The sequence below is a fragment of the Dendropsophus ebraccatus genome, chromosome 8, assembly GCF_027789765.1.
Source record: "Dendropsophus ebraccatus isolate aDenEbr1 chromosome 8, aDenEbr1.pat, whole genome shotgun sequence".
In the NCBI taxonomy this organism is placed as follows: Eukaryota; Metazoa; Chordata; class Amphibia; order Anura; family Hylidae; genus Dendropsophus; species Dendropsophus ebraccatus.
Window position 1 is genome coordinate 102,244,808 of NC_091461.1, and position 13,566 is coordinate 102,258,373.

Here is a 13,566-nt window from a genome sequence, read left to right on the forward strand (position 1 = left end):
GGACAGCCAAAGCTAAAGCTTTGGCTGTCCAGGCATGATGGGAGTGGTAGTTTTGAAACAGCTGGAGGGCCGAAGGTTCCCCATCCCTGCTTTAAAGGGTCAGACATTTAGCTACATGATGGCTACCTATAGGTGTCACCAGTTTTCTTGCTGGAGAGGAGCTAATTTGCATAGCTGCCAAAAATCCTGATTTTATAAACTGCAACAATGTAACTGTTATTATTTGCTTTCACAAGAATACGGTACACTGTGACTTTGGTTGCGCAACATGATGATAACAAAGTCGCGCTGAATTTAATGATTGACGATGTGGTCACACTGCAACTTGTGACATGATGCAACCGAAACAACACATCCAACTTTGATTTTTGGTTGCAATGACTTTCTCATAATTGCCATCAATGCAAGTTGCTTGTAGCTGCAGTGACTTCTCTACATTTTTTTTCATTCTACAGGCAAATCGCAACTGTAAAAAAATTATGCAACAGAAAAGGCCAGACAAATTGCAGAAATACTTGGGTTGCACAACTTATATACAATTTATGGCCATATTCACATGGCGTAAGAGACCGGCCGTTCCTGACCCGGCCGGGTCACAGAGTGGCCGATGTCTGCAAAGATCATCCCGGCCAGTACTGCAGTACCGGCCGGATGATCTTTCCTGCTGAAGAGTTCTGATGCAGGCGAAAACTGTCAGTTGTTTGCAGCGCCGCTAGACACTCGGCCAGCGTATTTTTTCATATTTATACATTGATGCAAAAAATATGTTGTGTGAACATAGCCTATTACTGCGCAACCAGCTGTGTAGAACTGGCTTACGTCCACGCACTGCATCACTTTTCTATCTTGGAGATGAAGATTTGCATATATAATGCAGATTTGTAAGAAAAATGTTAGAGTGAGTAAAGGGGCCCTGGAAGCACAAACTCCTCATGTTCAGAATCCACCATGGATTCGGCATCAGAAATCTTAGGCACAGCCGTCCATTTTTGATATACAGATTTAATTAAATTTTGGATGTCAATTAGCCGATATGATGGGGCTAGCCCATGGCTACCTGATGTGGTATCATTGAAGGCAAGGCATTGATATGTGTTTGTTTTTACATGTAAATTTTCCATGGCACAAATGCCAATTAACGTTAGTGTAATGCTCCTTTCCCATGAAACTGACTCAGATAATAGCACGGAATAGCCAGGCCGTCAGTTTTTGCTATGTGACCATACCCCAAAGAAGACATTGCAAGTTTTCAATCTGTTACTCATTTAAAAAACCAAGGTATCTCAGAAAGACCTCAAGGAAACATTAGAAGCCTACAGATAAGAGGCGGAGAGAAGAAACTTTAGGGATTTTATTTCTTACCATACAAATAAATACACAAAGACTTTTTATTTATTTGGTCTGTTGCACGTATCCATACATGTACATCTATTCATAGCTCATCCAGAGGTGATCACCAAAGTATAGTGAAGATTGCATCAATTTGTATGGCACAGTTAGTAGAGCAGAAAAAGCTCACAGCCAAAGGCTATAGTCGTCTGTCGCCTAAAAGACCAGGCACAAACTGAGTCGACCAAGAACAAAGACGACACAATGTACCTCAAATCACCATTGTGAGATACATTAGAGGTTATGACTTGTTATGATTTTAAATTGGGCTCAGAATACTGACGCGATGCCTGCAGCGATGACACAAATGCTCCTGTTCCTTCACTCGCTCTGCACCTACAACAAAAACCATTCATTGATCCATTGAACGGGGGGTCAGCTCAGAAACACATCACCACACACAAAACATGAATATGCTGTTGATCGACTTCTATGTAGAATCAATTTTAGAACACGAATTTGGACAATGTAACCTTTCTGCTTTTCAGAGTCAGAGTAATTAAAAACAAAAAAAAAAAAAAAAAAAAAAAGAAGTGAAATTAATTTCTTAGTGGATGCAAGAGAAAGTCAAGAAGAAAAAGTCAATTGTAAAGAAGAAATTGCAAATCTAAAGGTGTGTGGACGCCTGCAATGATGAGTCAAAGGACTAGAAATATGTGAGATGCTTCTTCTGATGACAATTCCAATTACCCAGGACCTGTAGAGGCACTTCTTGTTATCAGACATTAACGGTAGGCAATGCTCACGCTGTGTCCACAGGGTACATCGGGGCCACGCATCAGGAGACCCTATGGACGATGTATGCCTCTGACAAACACAGTGTATAGAGTTTTATCAGCCTGTTCCAGAAGATACTTGTCAGTCCCTTCCCCAACAAAGCCCTGACACAACATACACTTAGGTCAATGTAATAGAAAGCCATTTATCCAACCAGAACACTGCTGCATTAGTCGAAGAATAGAGGAATTAAAGTCTTCTTGCTGCTTTTGACTTGGTGTTCTATTGTCTTAGAATTTTTGCAATGTAAAGGTGAACAGCTTTAAAAGGATCCAGGAATTCTACAGAGCATACAGCCCCTTTACTTTGGGGGTTTTGTCAGGGACTGGAAGGTAGGCACAGGGAGAGACAGTGGGCCCTAGGGCTGAACCCACCCACTGTCCCTACCTACTTGCCTCAATCGGCCCTAGGCAGCCGCGGACATCCACAAAGACGTTCCCTTTACTGAGTATGTGAAACACAGAACGAGACACACGGACAAACACAATATTAGACAGTGAACAAGCCAAGTGACAACAAAAACAGGCAACGCAGTACAAAGTCAGCAAACAGTCGGATAGTCAAAAAGTCAGGCGGGAGGTCAGATAACAAGTCGAGCAAGCAGAGAGAGTTAGGACGGGGAGCGCAGGAATAGACAAGGGGGAGCTGGGACCAGGGTATCAACCTAATAGCCAGCAATCAGAAACTGACCGCTGGCTCTTTAAATACAGGACCAGGAGCCTGGACCAGAACGTGATTGGTCCGGACTCCTGAGTCCTGACAAGAAACACATGAAAAAAGACTGCAAGCTGGGTGGCAGCGTCTGCCACTCAGCCTAAGCCTGACTCTGCTCAGCTGATCGTTACTTTGATGACTTTTATTTTTATTTGATGGCTTTTAAAAAATATATGTTCCTTAAAATCGCTCCATTCCCAGGCTTATAGCACTTTTATCCTTCGGTATATGGGGCCATGTGAAGTGTCATTTTTTGCGCCATGATCTGTACTTTCTATCGGTACCTTGATTGCCCATATGCAACTTTTTGATCGCTTTTTATTACAATTTTTCTGGATTTCATGCGGCCAAAAATGCGCAATTTTGCACTTTGGGATTTTTTGGTGCTTATGCCATTTACCGTGCGAGATCAGTAATGTGATTAATTAATAGTTCGGGCGATTACGCACGCGGCGATACCAAACATGTTTGTTTATTTATTTATTTATTTTTATTTGTAAAATGGGAAAAGGGGGGTGATTCAGACTTTTATTAGGGGAGGGGATTTTTTATTATTAAAAACACTTTTTTTACTTTCACTTACAGTAATATGAAGCCCCCTGGGGGACTTCTATATACACAGAACTGATCTCCCATTGAGATCAATCCTGTGTATATAATAGAGCAATGATCCATCAGATCATGGCTCTATTATAATGGTCTGCTGCAGACCATCTAAATAGATTGCAGAGGCGGGAACAGCATCGGAGCGACGCTGAGCCCCGGCCGGCTCAGTACAACGGATCTGCCTGCCGCGATCGCATCGCGGGGGGGAGATCCCTCACTAGACACCAGCACTTTGGAATTTTTTGGCGCTTACGCCATTTACTGTGAGGGAACAGGAATTAAATAAATTAATAATTTGGGCGATTACGCATGTGGCGATACCAAACACGTTTATTTATTTATTTTTATTAAATTGAAAAAGGGGGGGTGATTCTAACTTTTATTAGGGGAGGGGATTATTTATTAATAGTAAATAATTTTCTTTCATTTTACACACATACTAGAAGTCCCCCTGAGGTTAGGGTTATTCCCCCTGGGGTTAGGGTTATTCTGATATCAGTAATCTGTAATAGAGTGCCGAGCCGGGATCAGCTCAATTACGCTGCAGAACCCGGCAATCGGACCGTGCCTACTAATAGCCGCGGTCGCGGGCTGCAAATAGCACCCAGGATCGCGATGGTGGCGGTTTTTATCGGATGAAAAAACAGATTGCAAAAACGTAGTGTGAACCCAGCATAAGAGAGAAAACCAGAGAGTCATGAGATACATAGGGGAGAAAAAAGGGTATAGGGATGTACTGTAAGTTACTTTACTGAAAACACATGGTACAAATCTGATTTTACCCAATTTTTTCCTCTATTGATACTTCTCTCCATTTGAGTGATACCCGATCCTCCTCTAATCCAACAATGACCTACATTTACTAAAACTAAGTGCAAACTTTTAGACTAGACAATCTTTAAAAGTGCCGGATGTATTAGGCTGTTTGATAAATCTATCACACTTAAAGACTGTAGTTTATTCATAGTTTACACCACCTATTACTTGGCTTAAAGTCCACCAGAATTTACAACCAGATTCAGGTATATTTTTTGGTGCCTGATCCTTCTCTCTTCTAACAATTACTCCCATTCAGGAGGCCACCATGGTAAATGATCACCCAGTCATTGGGAGGATTATCCAACTCGTTTTTAATGCACATGGCCCGCTGTCATGATTAGATTTAATCTAGATCAGAATCTCGCAGCAGACATTCCATTGCTCTGTGGTCCCACCATAGGAGAAACAAAGCATTAAACACTTCCTACTGATATTGTGGATGGTAAATACTAAGGGCGACATTTATCAAGACTGGCATACTGTCACAGCCGCGGCGGCGTCCCGCGTTCCGGGCCGCCGCCGCGACCGCTTCCTGCCCCATGCAGCAGCCGGTGTCCATAGTCGGGGACCCGGCGCTGCTATCACCTCGGCCCCGGGGGGCGCCTCACCTCTCCACGCTCCTGTCTCCCGCTGTGCCGGCCGGCGCGCGCGTCCCCGCCTCCTAGGGCGCGCGCGCGCCGGCTGTCTCAGATTTAAAGGGGCAGTGCGCTCCTAATTGGTAGTTGCACCTAATCACTCCCCTATAAATCCCAGCTTGCCCTGTTCCCTGTGTTGGAGCCTCTACATGCTTCCCATAGCGTTTGGCCCAGCTCCCTGTTGTTCCTGTGTCCTGTCCGTTACCTGGTCCCAAGTCCCTGTTCCTGAGTCCTGTCCGTTACCTGGTCCCAAGTCCCTGTTCCTGGTTCCTGTTCCCCTGTCACTCCACCTGTTCCCGTGTCCAGCCTGTCACGTGCTCTCTCATCTGCAGACTATTGCCTGTGCCATCTCCTGCCACGCCTCGCCTGCCGACACCAGCAACCAAGCCAGGGGTAGCGACCTGGGGGTCGCCTGCCGCAGCAAGTCCATCCCGCCTTGCGGCGGGCTCTGGTGAAAACCAGCGGCCCCTTAGACTCCGCTCCCTGGTGAGGTTCGTGCCATCGCTGGTGCCGGTCCAGTGGATCCACTACTCCGGGCGTTACAGTAGGCTCCAACCATGGATCCCGGCGAGGTGCCTGATCTCCGTGACGTCGCCAGAGTGGTCACTCAGCAGGCGCAACAAATCCAGAAACAGTCACAGCAGATCCAGCAACTCACTGCCGCCTTACAGCAGCAGACTACTGCCCAGCGCACACCACCCCCTGACGCTTCTTCTTCACTCCGACTGGCCCTCCCAAGCAAGTACTCTGGGGACTCTAAGTTGTGCAGAGGATTCTTGACTCAGTGCACCATGCACATTGAACTTTTGAGTAGTCAGTTTTCCACCGAGCGCTCTAAAGTGGCTTTCATCATCAGCCTATTAGAAGGTAGAGCCCTGGCCTGGGCCACGCCACTGTGGGACCGTGATGATCCTGTTGCTGCCAATCTCCGGGCCTTCCTATTCGAGTTTCGCTCCGTCTTTGAGGAACCTGCCCGTGCTTCTTCAGCCGAGACTGCTCTCCTCAACCTCTCTCAAGGCAGCTCCTCTGTAGGTGACTACGCCATCCAGTTCCGCACCCTGGCAGCCGAATTGGACTGGAACGAGGCCGCCCTATTGGCCACCTTCAAGAAGGGCCTGTCTAGTCGTGTGAGAGACGTGCTCGCTGCCCGAGACCTGCCTACCTCCCTGAACGAACTCATTCTACTGGCCACCCGAGTTGATACTCGTTTTTCGGAGAGGGAGGAGGAGGTTCGGCATGAACATTTACTAACCCGTTCCCGTCGCCATCCCCAGCTGGCGCCGGTTTTCCAGAATCCTGACCTTTCGATGTCCCAACCCTCTCCTGAGATTCCTATGCAGGTGGAACGGGCTCACCTGACGCCTGATGAAAGAATCCGGCGCCTGGAGCAGAATCTCTGTCTCTATTGCGGTGGTTCCGATCACTTCCGGCTGGGATGTCCCCTACGTCCCCAAACATCCGGAAAATGCTCGCACCTAGGTCCGGTGGGACAGGTGTCCCTAGGTGTGAATGCCACCATTCCAAGTCTGTCTATGCCAGTTTCCATCCGGACTCTCTCAGGACGAAATCATCAGACTACTGCCTTCCTCGATTCTGGGTCAGCAGGCAGTTTTATTGCGGCAACATTGGTCCAAAGATGGCGGCTACCCGTGACCCGACTAGCCAGGCCCCTGACTATCTCCTCGGTCACAGGCGAAATTCTTACCGACCGTGTGTACTACCAGACCGCACCTTTAGTCCTCCAGGTGGGTCCTTTACATCAAGAAGAGATATCCTTCTACGTCCTGCCCCATTCTTCCCCCGCGGTCCTCCTGGGACTTCCGTGGCTGCAAGAACATGCCCCTCAACTGGACTGGAGAACCGGGAAGATTCTCAGTTGGGGTCAGGACTGTTCCAACCAGTGTCTCAGGTCACCTCAGACCAAGTGTACTATGTCGTTTCCTGTCCCAGCCAAGCCTCTATCCGACCTACCGGCAGAAGACCAAGACTCGGCGGATGCCTTCTCTGCCGAGGTGTACCCTCTCTCCGTACCCAAGACTAAGGTCGGGTCCTCTCACCACCGGGAGAACTTACAGAAGGTCCTCGTCCACAGACCCACAGTCCCTTGCCATGTTTTACCGCCTGATCGCCTAGCACCAGTCGTCACCTCCTCGCTTCGGAGAGTACCCCCCGGAAAGACTCATGTTCACCCTGCGCTTCGAAGAGGTATTTTGAAGTGGGGTCATTCCTCGTTGGAGGCCGGGCACCCTGGAGTCCGTAAGACCGGCCAACGGATCTCTCGCCACTACTGGTGGTCCAGTTTGTTTCAAGATGTCAAAGACTTTGTGGCTTCCTGTGCCATCTGCAGGCAAGAAAGAGGGGGAGGCCAAAGGGGGGGGGGGTACTGTCACAGCCGCGGCGGCGTCCCGCGTTCCGGGCCGCCGCCGCGACCGCTTCCTGCCCCATGCAGCAGCCGGTGTCCATAGTCGGGGACCCGGCGCTGCTATCACCTCGGCCCCGGGGGGCGCCTCCCCTCTCCCCGCTCCGGTCTCCCGGTGTGCCGGCGGGCGCGCGCGCCCCCGCCTCCTCGGGGGCGCGCGCGCCGGCTGTCTCAGATTTAAAGGGGCAGTGCGCTCCTAATTGGTAGTTGCACCTAATCACTCCCCTATAAATCCCAGCTTGCCCTGTTCCCTGTGTTGGAGCCTCTACATGCTTCCCATAGCGTTTGGCCCAGCTCCCTGTTGTTCCTGTGTCCTGTCCGTTACCTGGTCCCAAGTCCCTGTTCCTGAGTCCTGTCCGTTACCTGGTCCCAAGTCCCTGTTCCTGGTTCCTGTTCCCCTGTCACTCCACCTGTTCCCGTGTCCAGCCTGTCACGTGCTCTCTCATCTGCAGACTATTGCCTGTGCCATCTCCTGCCACGCCTCGCCTGCCGACACCAGCAACCAAGCCAGGGGTAGCGACCTGGGGGTCGCCTGCCGCAGCAAGTCCATCCCGCTCTGGTGAAAACCAGCGGCCCCTTAGACTCCGCTCCCTGGTGAGGTTCGTGCCATCGCTGGTGCCGGTCCAGTGGATCCACTACTCCGGGCGTTACACATACGAGTACGCTAGACTTAAATAAAGCCCCGCCTCCTTTTCTCCAGCCAGTTTTACTAAGAGGCTGGGTGCAGGCATTGCGTAAAAATTGACTCTTGCTCTGAAACAGGTGTAGATTTTTGCCAGATTTACACCTGTTTCCCGGCTTAAGCCTTGATAAATCAGGCACGGTAGGAGGCCAATCCTACTCCCTGCCTTTTTGCTTCCCACCTGCCCACCTTGTATGCCAGGGAGAAGGCAAGAATCTGCGCCTTCTCCATTACATATGCCAGGTGCAAACCCTATATCTTTACAAGGTCCTACATCTGTACAACCATAGATGATTCCCCAAATCAATTTCTCTGCATAAATTATCTATTCAGGAACCTGGAAAAGTGGACGACAATCCATACATGTTATATGATAAACCATTCCATGATAATTAAATTATGTACATGATATAGTTAAGTCAATAAGTCAGCAAATATTTCAGTCACTGAACGTGTTTGTCCTCATCATACTGTATAGGCTCTAAAAAAAAAGGCAAGCCTATGGGTGCTCTGTCTGTGTAATGTTCGCAGTATGGTGTTTGTACTTGTAGTCATTTTTCAGCAATCTTGTCTGTACCAAGTGGGTGTCCATTAGTACCGAGTTCTGCCAGTTTTCACAACTGTTTACTGCTTGCGTCTCCTACTCATCTCAATATACACAGATGCTAAACAAGCAATGACTGCCAACCGCTCCGGCTGGATTCATGCCGCTTTAACCCTATCAGTAATGAGATAAACACTGAATTTGCCTAATCTTTTTCCTTTAACAATACCTTATGTAGAAAACCTGGCCAAAGAAGATGAACCTATGCCAGAGACTCAGAGCAGGTGCAAGAGTCAGGTCATGCATGTAACGTAATGTCTCTGACAGTAACCTCTATACCAAGGGTGTCCGCAAACATTGCAGCAGACATAAGCAGAAACAATCACGCCTGCATGCATTGGTAAGTGAATGCATGATTTTACCAGGACTGCAAATCATGGAAATGCTGTGACGATGCTCCTGCAGGTCTATTTCCATATGGAACTTTAGCAGATCTGTCCTAAGCCGTGTGTACAAGATTTTTTGCAATGTCATTCACTTTACTTTTATTGCAATATTATGCAGATTTTAAGCATGCATGCCTGCTTTGGAAAATCTGCATAGTACTCACCCCTTGTAACATACTCTAACAGATAATGCACTTTGAAACATTTACATCGATAACTTGGCCTGCAAAGCATTTTGAAATCTGTAGCATGCCGATTTCTGCTGCAGAAAGTGCAAGGTTTTGTTTCAAAGTCTCCCCATTAAAGTGTCACTTTTGTTCATTTTTTTCCCCCCAGAAATCAGTAGTACAGGCAATTTTAAGAAACTTTGTAATTGGGTTTGTTAGGCAAATATGCAATTTTTTGCATTCAAAAAGACTTTCCCCAGGTCCCCCCCTCCCTCCTCTCTCTCACCCACTGCTTATTATCAGGAAATCTCAACTCTTTTACATCAGTCGAGCTCTGTGTAACCTATGGAGAGGAGAGGGGTGAGGAGGGAGATTAGTCGCCAGAAGAGAGCAGTGAATTACACAGTGGGACCTGTGTGAAAGCCGGTATTCAGAGGTCAGAGAGGTCTGTGCTGACTTCAGAGGAGATAGCCCGGTGGTGTAGCTGTAAATTAACTCTTTGATGTCTTGTTTTGGTGCCTCATCTCCCTCCACCCCTCCCCTCTCCATAGAAAACCATGAAGACAGGGGGAGAGCTTCAAACTGCTTTTTCATGCTGAAAATGCATTTTCAGCTAAAAAAAAACTATTATAAAAATTCTTAAAATCTCCTGTACTATTGATTTCTGCAAAAAACATTTAAATGACACTGACATTTTAAATACGACGGAGATTAAGAAATCTGCAGGTAAATCCAAGTATAGGGAGTCTGATGAGGGACCAAAAAAGCTTTGCAATGGGAACACCAGAAAAAGTGAATATAGGGGCACATGTATTAACATTGGCGTACTCCTACGCTGCCCCCATTCACCCTGCATGCCTCATAGGTAAATCAGACGGGACCTGCACCTGCCGCACTAGCAGGAATAAATCATGGTAAGACAGGCATAGAAGGAGGCCACACCTCCACCTAGCGACGCCCCTCTGTCCACCCATCAGGCGTACGCTACAGAGAAGGTAAGATTCTGCACCTTCTCCATGGCATACGCCACTGGCGCAACGTTAATAAATGTCTCCCGTAGTGTTTTTTACTTATTGGCCCACATTTACTAAAATGCAAACTTAGATTACACAATCTTTAAATGTGCCAGATTTAACAGGCTGATTTAAAGACAGTCTAGTTTTTTGATGCAAAGTTTACACCATCTATTATTGGCTCTAAATCAGAAAGCCAGAATTTTCAGCCAGATTCAGGTAGATTTTTTTGTTGCAAAATAGACCACGCCCCACTTTTGGATAAACCCCACCCCTTTTTCGTTCCAGACTTCTAAAAGTGGTGGAAAAGTGTCTAAAATGCATAATAAATGTGGGGAAAAGTCCTGTGTGCCAATTTTTCAGCCAGAATTCTGTTGGAGACCTATTAGAAAATCTGGGCCATTTTATCTAGCAAAGCAGATAAATCCCAGCACTCACAGTTGAAAAATGCTTCTTTTATTTAAGTGAACAAAGCAGGTACATGAGAGGACGCATTTCGGCCTATGGCCTTCACCAGCTCCTATGGCCTTCATGGAGCTGATGAAGGCCATAGGCCGAAAAGTGTCCTCTCATGTACCTGCTTTGTTCACTTAAATAAAAGAAGCATTATTCAACTGTGAGTGCCAGGATTTATCTGCTATACTGTCTGGGACCGTCTCCTACCACGAGCACCACTCACTGTCCAGAGTGCGGTCTTCTATCTAATACATTTTATCTAGCAAAACCTGCACGATTTGATGAAGATCCATCTTGGGATTGCTGCATACATTCTGACCCATGTGCATTTACCCTAACAGAACTGCACATACTTATTATTGTTTTCTTTGACTTGGTGAATCAAGAGAAAATACAGTAGCTACAAAGTATCAAAGTTAGAGAGGAGTGAAGTTACAGTAAGACCAGGTTTGTGAAGTCCTGAACACTCTGCATTTGCCTCCCAGTTGCTGGAGAATATGGATGCAGCCCGGCCAGAAAGAATACAAATAGCATCCAACAGTACACAAGGCTTGTGCAGCCCCTGTTACATGGTAAAAATATCAATAGAACAGGTAGATACAATACATTATGTAACATCAAATGACACAAAACTAGGAGACTTATGACTTTCTTTTCTCATCTTCTGACTAATCCCCCTTAAACAATGAATTACATAAAAACCACTGGATCTTTCTATGACTTTCATGGAAATCTTTTTCTCTTTTGCATGAAGAAGCTAATCATACTCGAGGAGTTCTTGTAGAGAGGGTTTTTTTTGCATAATATTATTATTATTAACGGCGATATGAGTCAGGTAAGTTATTAAAAATGCTCACAATGAGAATTTGCATGTTCTTTCATTGAGCTGCCTGGTTGAGCTTAGATTCTTGAAGATGAATAGAGTCTTATAGTGATACCAGCGGGTACAGAGGAAAAGGAAGGTGGGGGGGATGTGGACAGCAATAGAAGGAATGGAGGGCGCAGGGCATGTGGGTGGTGAACTTTTCATGTGCAGAACTTCTTTCCCCCCCAGTAATAAATCGATGACTGGTTAAGAATAGAGATGAGCAAATTTGAGCACAATCGGGTCTGTCTGAACCCGAACCTTCTGCATTTGATTACCGGTGGCTTCAATTAAACAGAATGTACCTGATGGTACATTTGCTTTAAGTTTAGGTTGAATGATGGCTGTCTTCAACACACTTTTGGGTGCGTCTATTTAAAGGTCCATTAAATGTTGTTGAAAGGATGGCCACAAAGAAATCTGTGTGGGAACAACTTAAAGTGATGGCCGTTGTTCACCAAATAACAGCTGCCAATATATGTTCTGAACATTAACTTGACGGCTGCTGCGAACAACGGCCTTTATTCTATGCATTGTGTGAACCAATGGCCGTTGTTTCCATAAACTTTAATTGAAATCATTGAAGACTGACAATAACAGCTGCTCCTTTAAGTATCATATAACAGAAATTATTTTAGTAAGAACATGGCCTAAAACAGTTACTGCAACATTTGGGAGTTCTTCTGTTTTTTTTTTTTGTTTTTTTTGTGAAAGGTTATAGCGGTGAAAGTTACCAGCTAATTTTAATGTTAAAAATGTGCATCAACTATATTTTCTACCATCAAGATAGTAATGGTGCGTTTACACGTAACGATTATCGTACGAATTTGGGCGATAACGATCAAATTCGAACGATAATCGTACGTGTAAACGCAGCGAAAGATCAAACGACGAACGATACAGCGCTCATTTTGATCTTTCAACATGTTATCAAATCGTCGTTCGTCGTTCAAATCGTGCAAAAAATTTGCAAATGGTTTCCGTGTGAACAGTCGTTCGCCGATTTAACCAATGTTTGAGATAGGCATCGTTACTCAGGCATCGTTACTCCGACATCGTTAATCGTACGATCGGGCCAATTATCGTTACGTGTAAACGCACCATAAGACTTTTAGTCTTTCAGAATTGTAGTAGAAATTTTGTATATAGACCATTTAAATATATTTTGTACTTTTGGTAATGTCAATAAAGAAATATTTGTTAAAAAAAAATACATAGAAACATATAATAAGTAACGTAATATATTTTACCTATAAAAATATGCAGACGCAGCTTTGTTAATGTTTCCACTTTGTCTGCCATGTCATGTATAAGTTACATATGACCGACCTGACATATATGAAATATACACATCACGTTTATGGCCTCCACCAGTTCAGTCAGAATGATATTCACACTGATCCCACGGCATAGCCACAGGCTTGAATAGACTGCACATCATTAACAGGTATACAAAACACTAGTGGCATAGAAAAGTAGTATACCAGTTGCAGGAGCTGCAGCACCACAGGGGAAAATAAGCACAAAACATCTTCAATACGAATCAAAGGGGTTATACAGGCTTAGAGAAACATGGCCACTTTCTACCAGAATCAGCACCTCTACTGTCCTAAGGTTGGGTGTGGGTATTGCAGCTCCATTCCATTGAAGTGAATAAAGCTGAAATGTAATACCACACACAACCTGAGGACAAAGGTGGCGCTGATTTTACAAGATAGTACCTGTATTTTTTTCTTATCCTGGATAAACCCTTTAAAAAACCGGATGGTAAGGCACAGACATGCGGAGTCCTCCAAACACAGAGACGCTCTTTGTAAGTATTGCCAACAAGTTACCATTTTTACAATTAAATCTGCAGTGGAAAATTCATGCCAAATCATCTGGATTTTGTTGTGCAATTTTGCTATTGATGTCTCCAATTATTTTATTACGAGTTGCCTGTATGTAATCTACAATTTCCCTTTCACAGCCAAGACTCGGGTGGCAAATCGGACTCACAAAGACAAAAAACTGTAAACGTGTAAGCTGAACTGT

The 13,566-nt window shown here is 45.6% G+C and overlaps 1 protein-coding gene across 2 annotated transcripts in view; it reads right to left on the reverse strand.

The window, feature by feature from the left end:
* PTPRF (protein tyrosine phosphatase receptor type F) overlaps positions 1 to 13,566 on the reverse strand; it is a 657,420-nt gene that overhangs the window by 476,614 nt on the left and 167,240 nt on the right. The window lies entirely within an intron of this gene.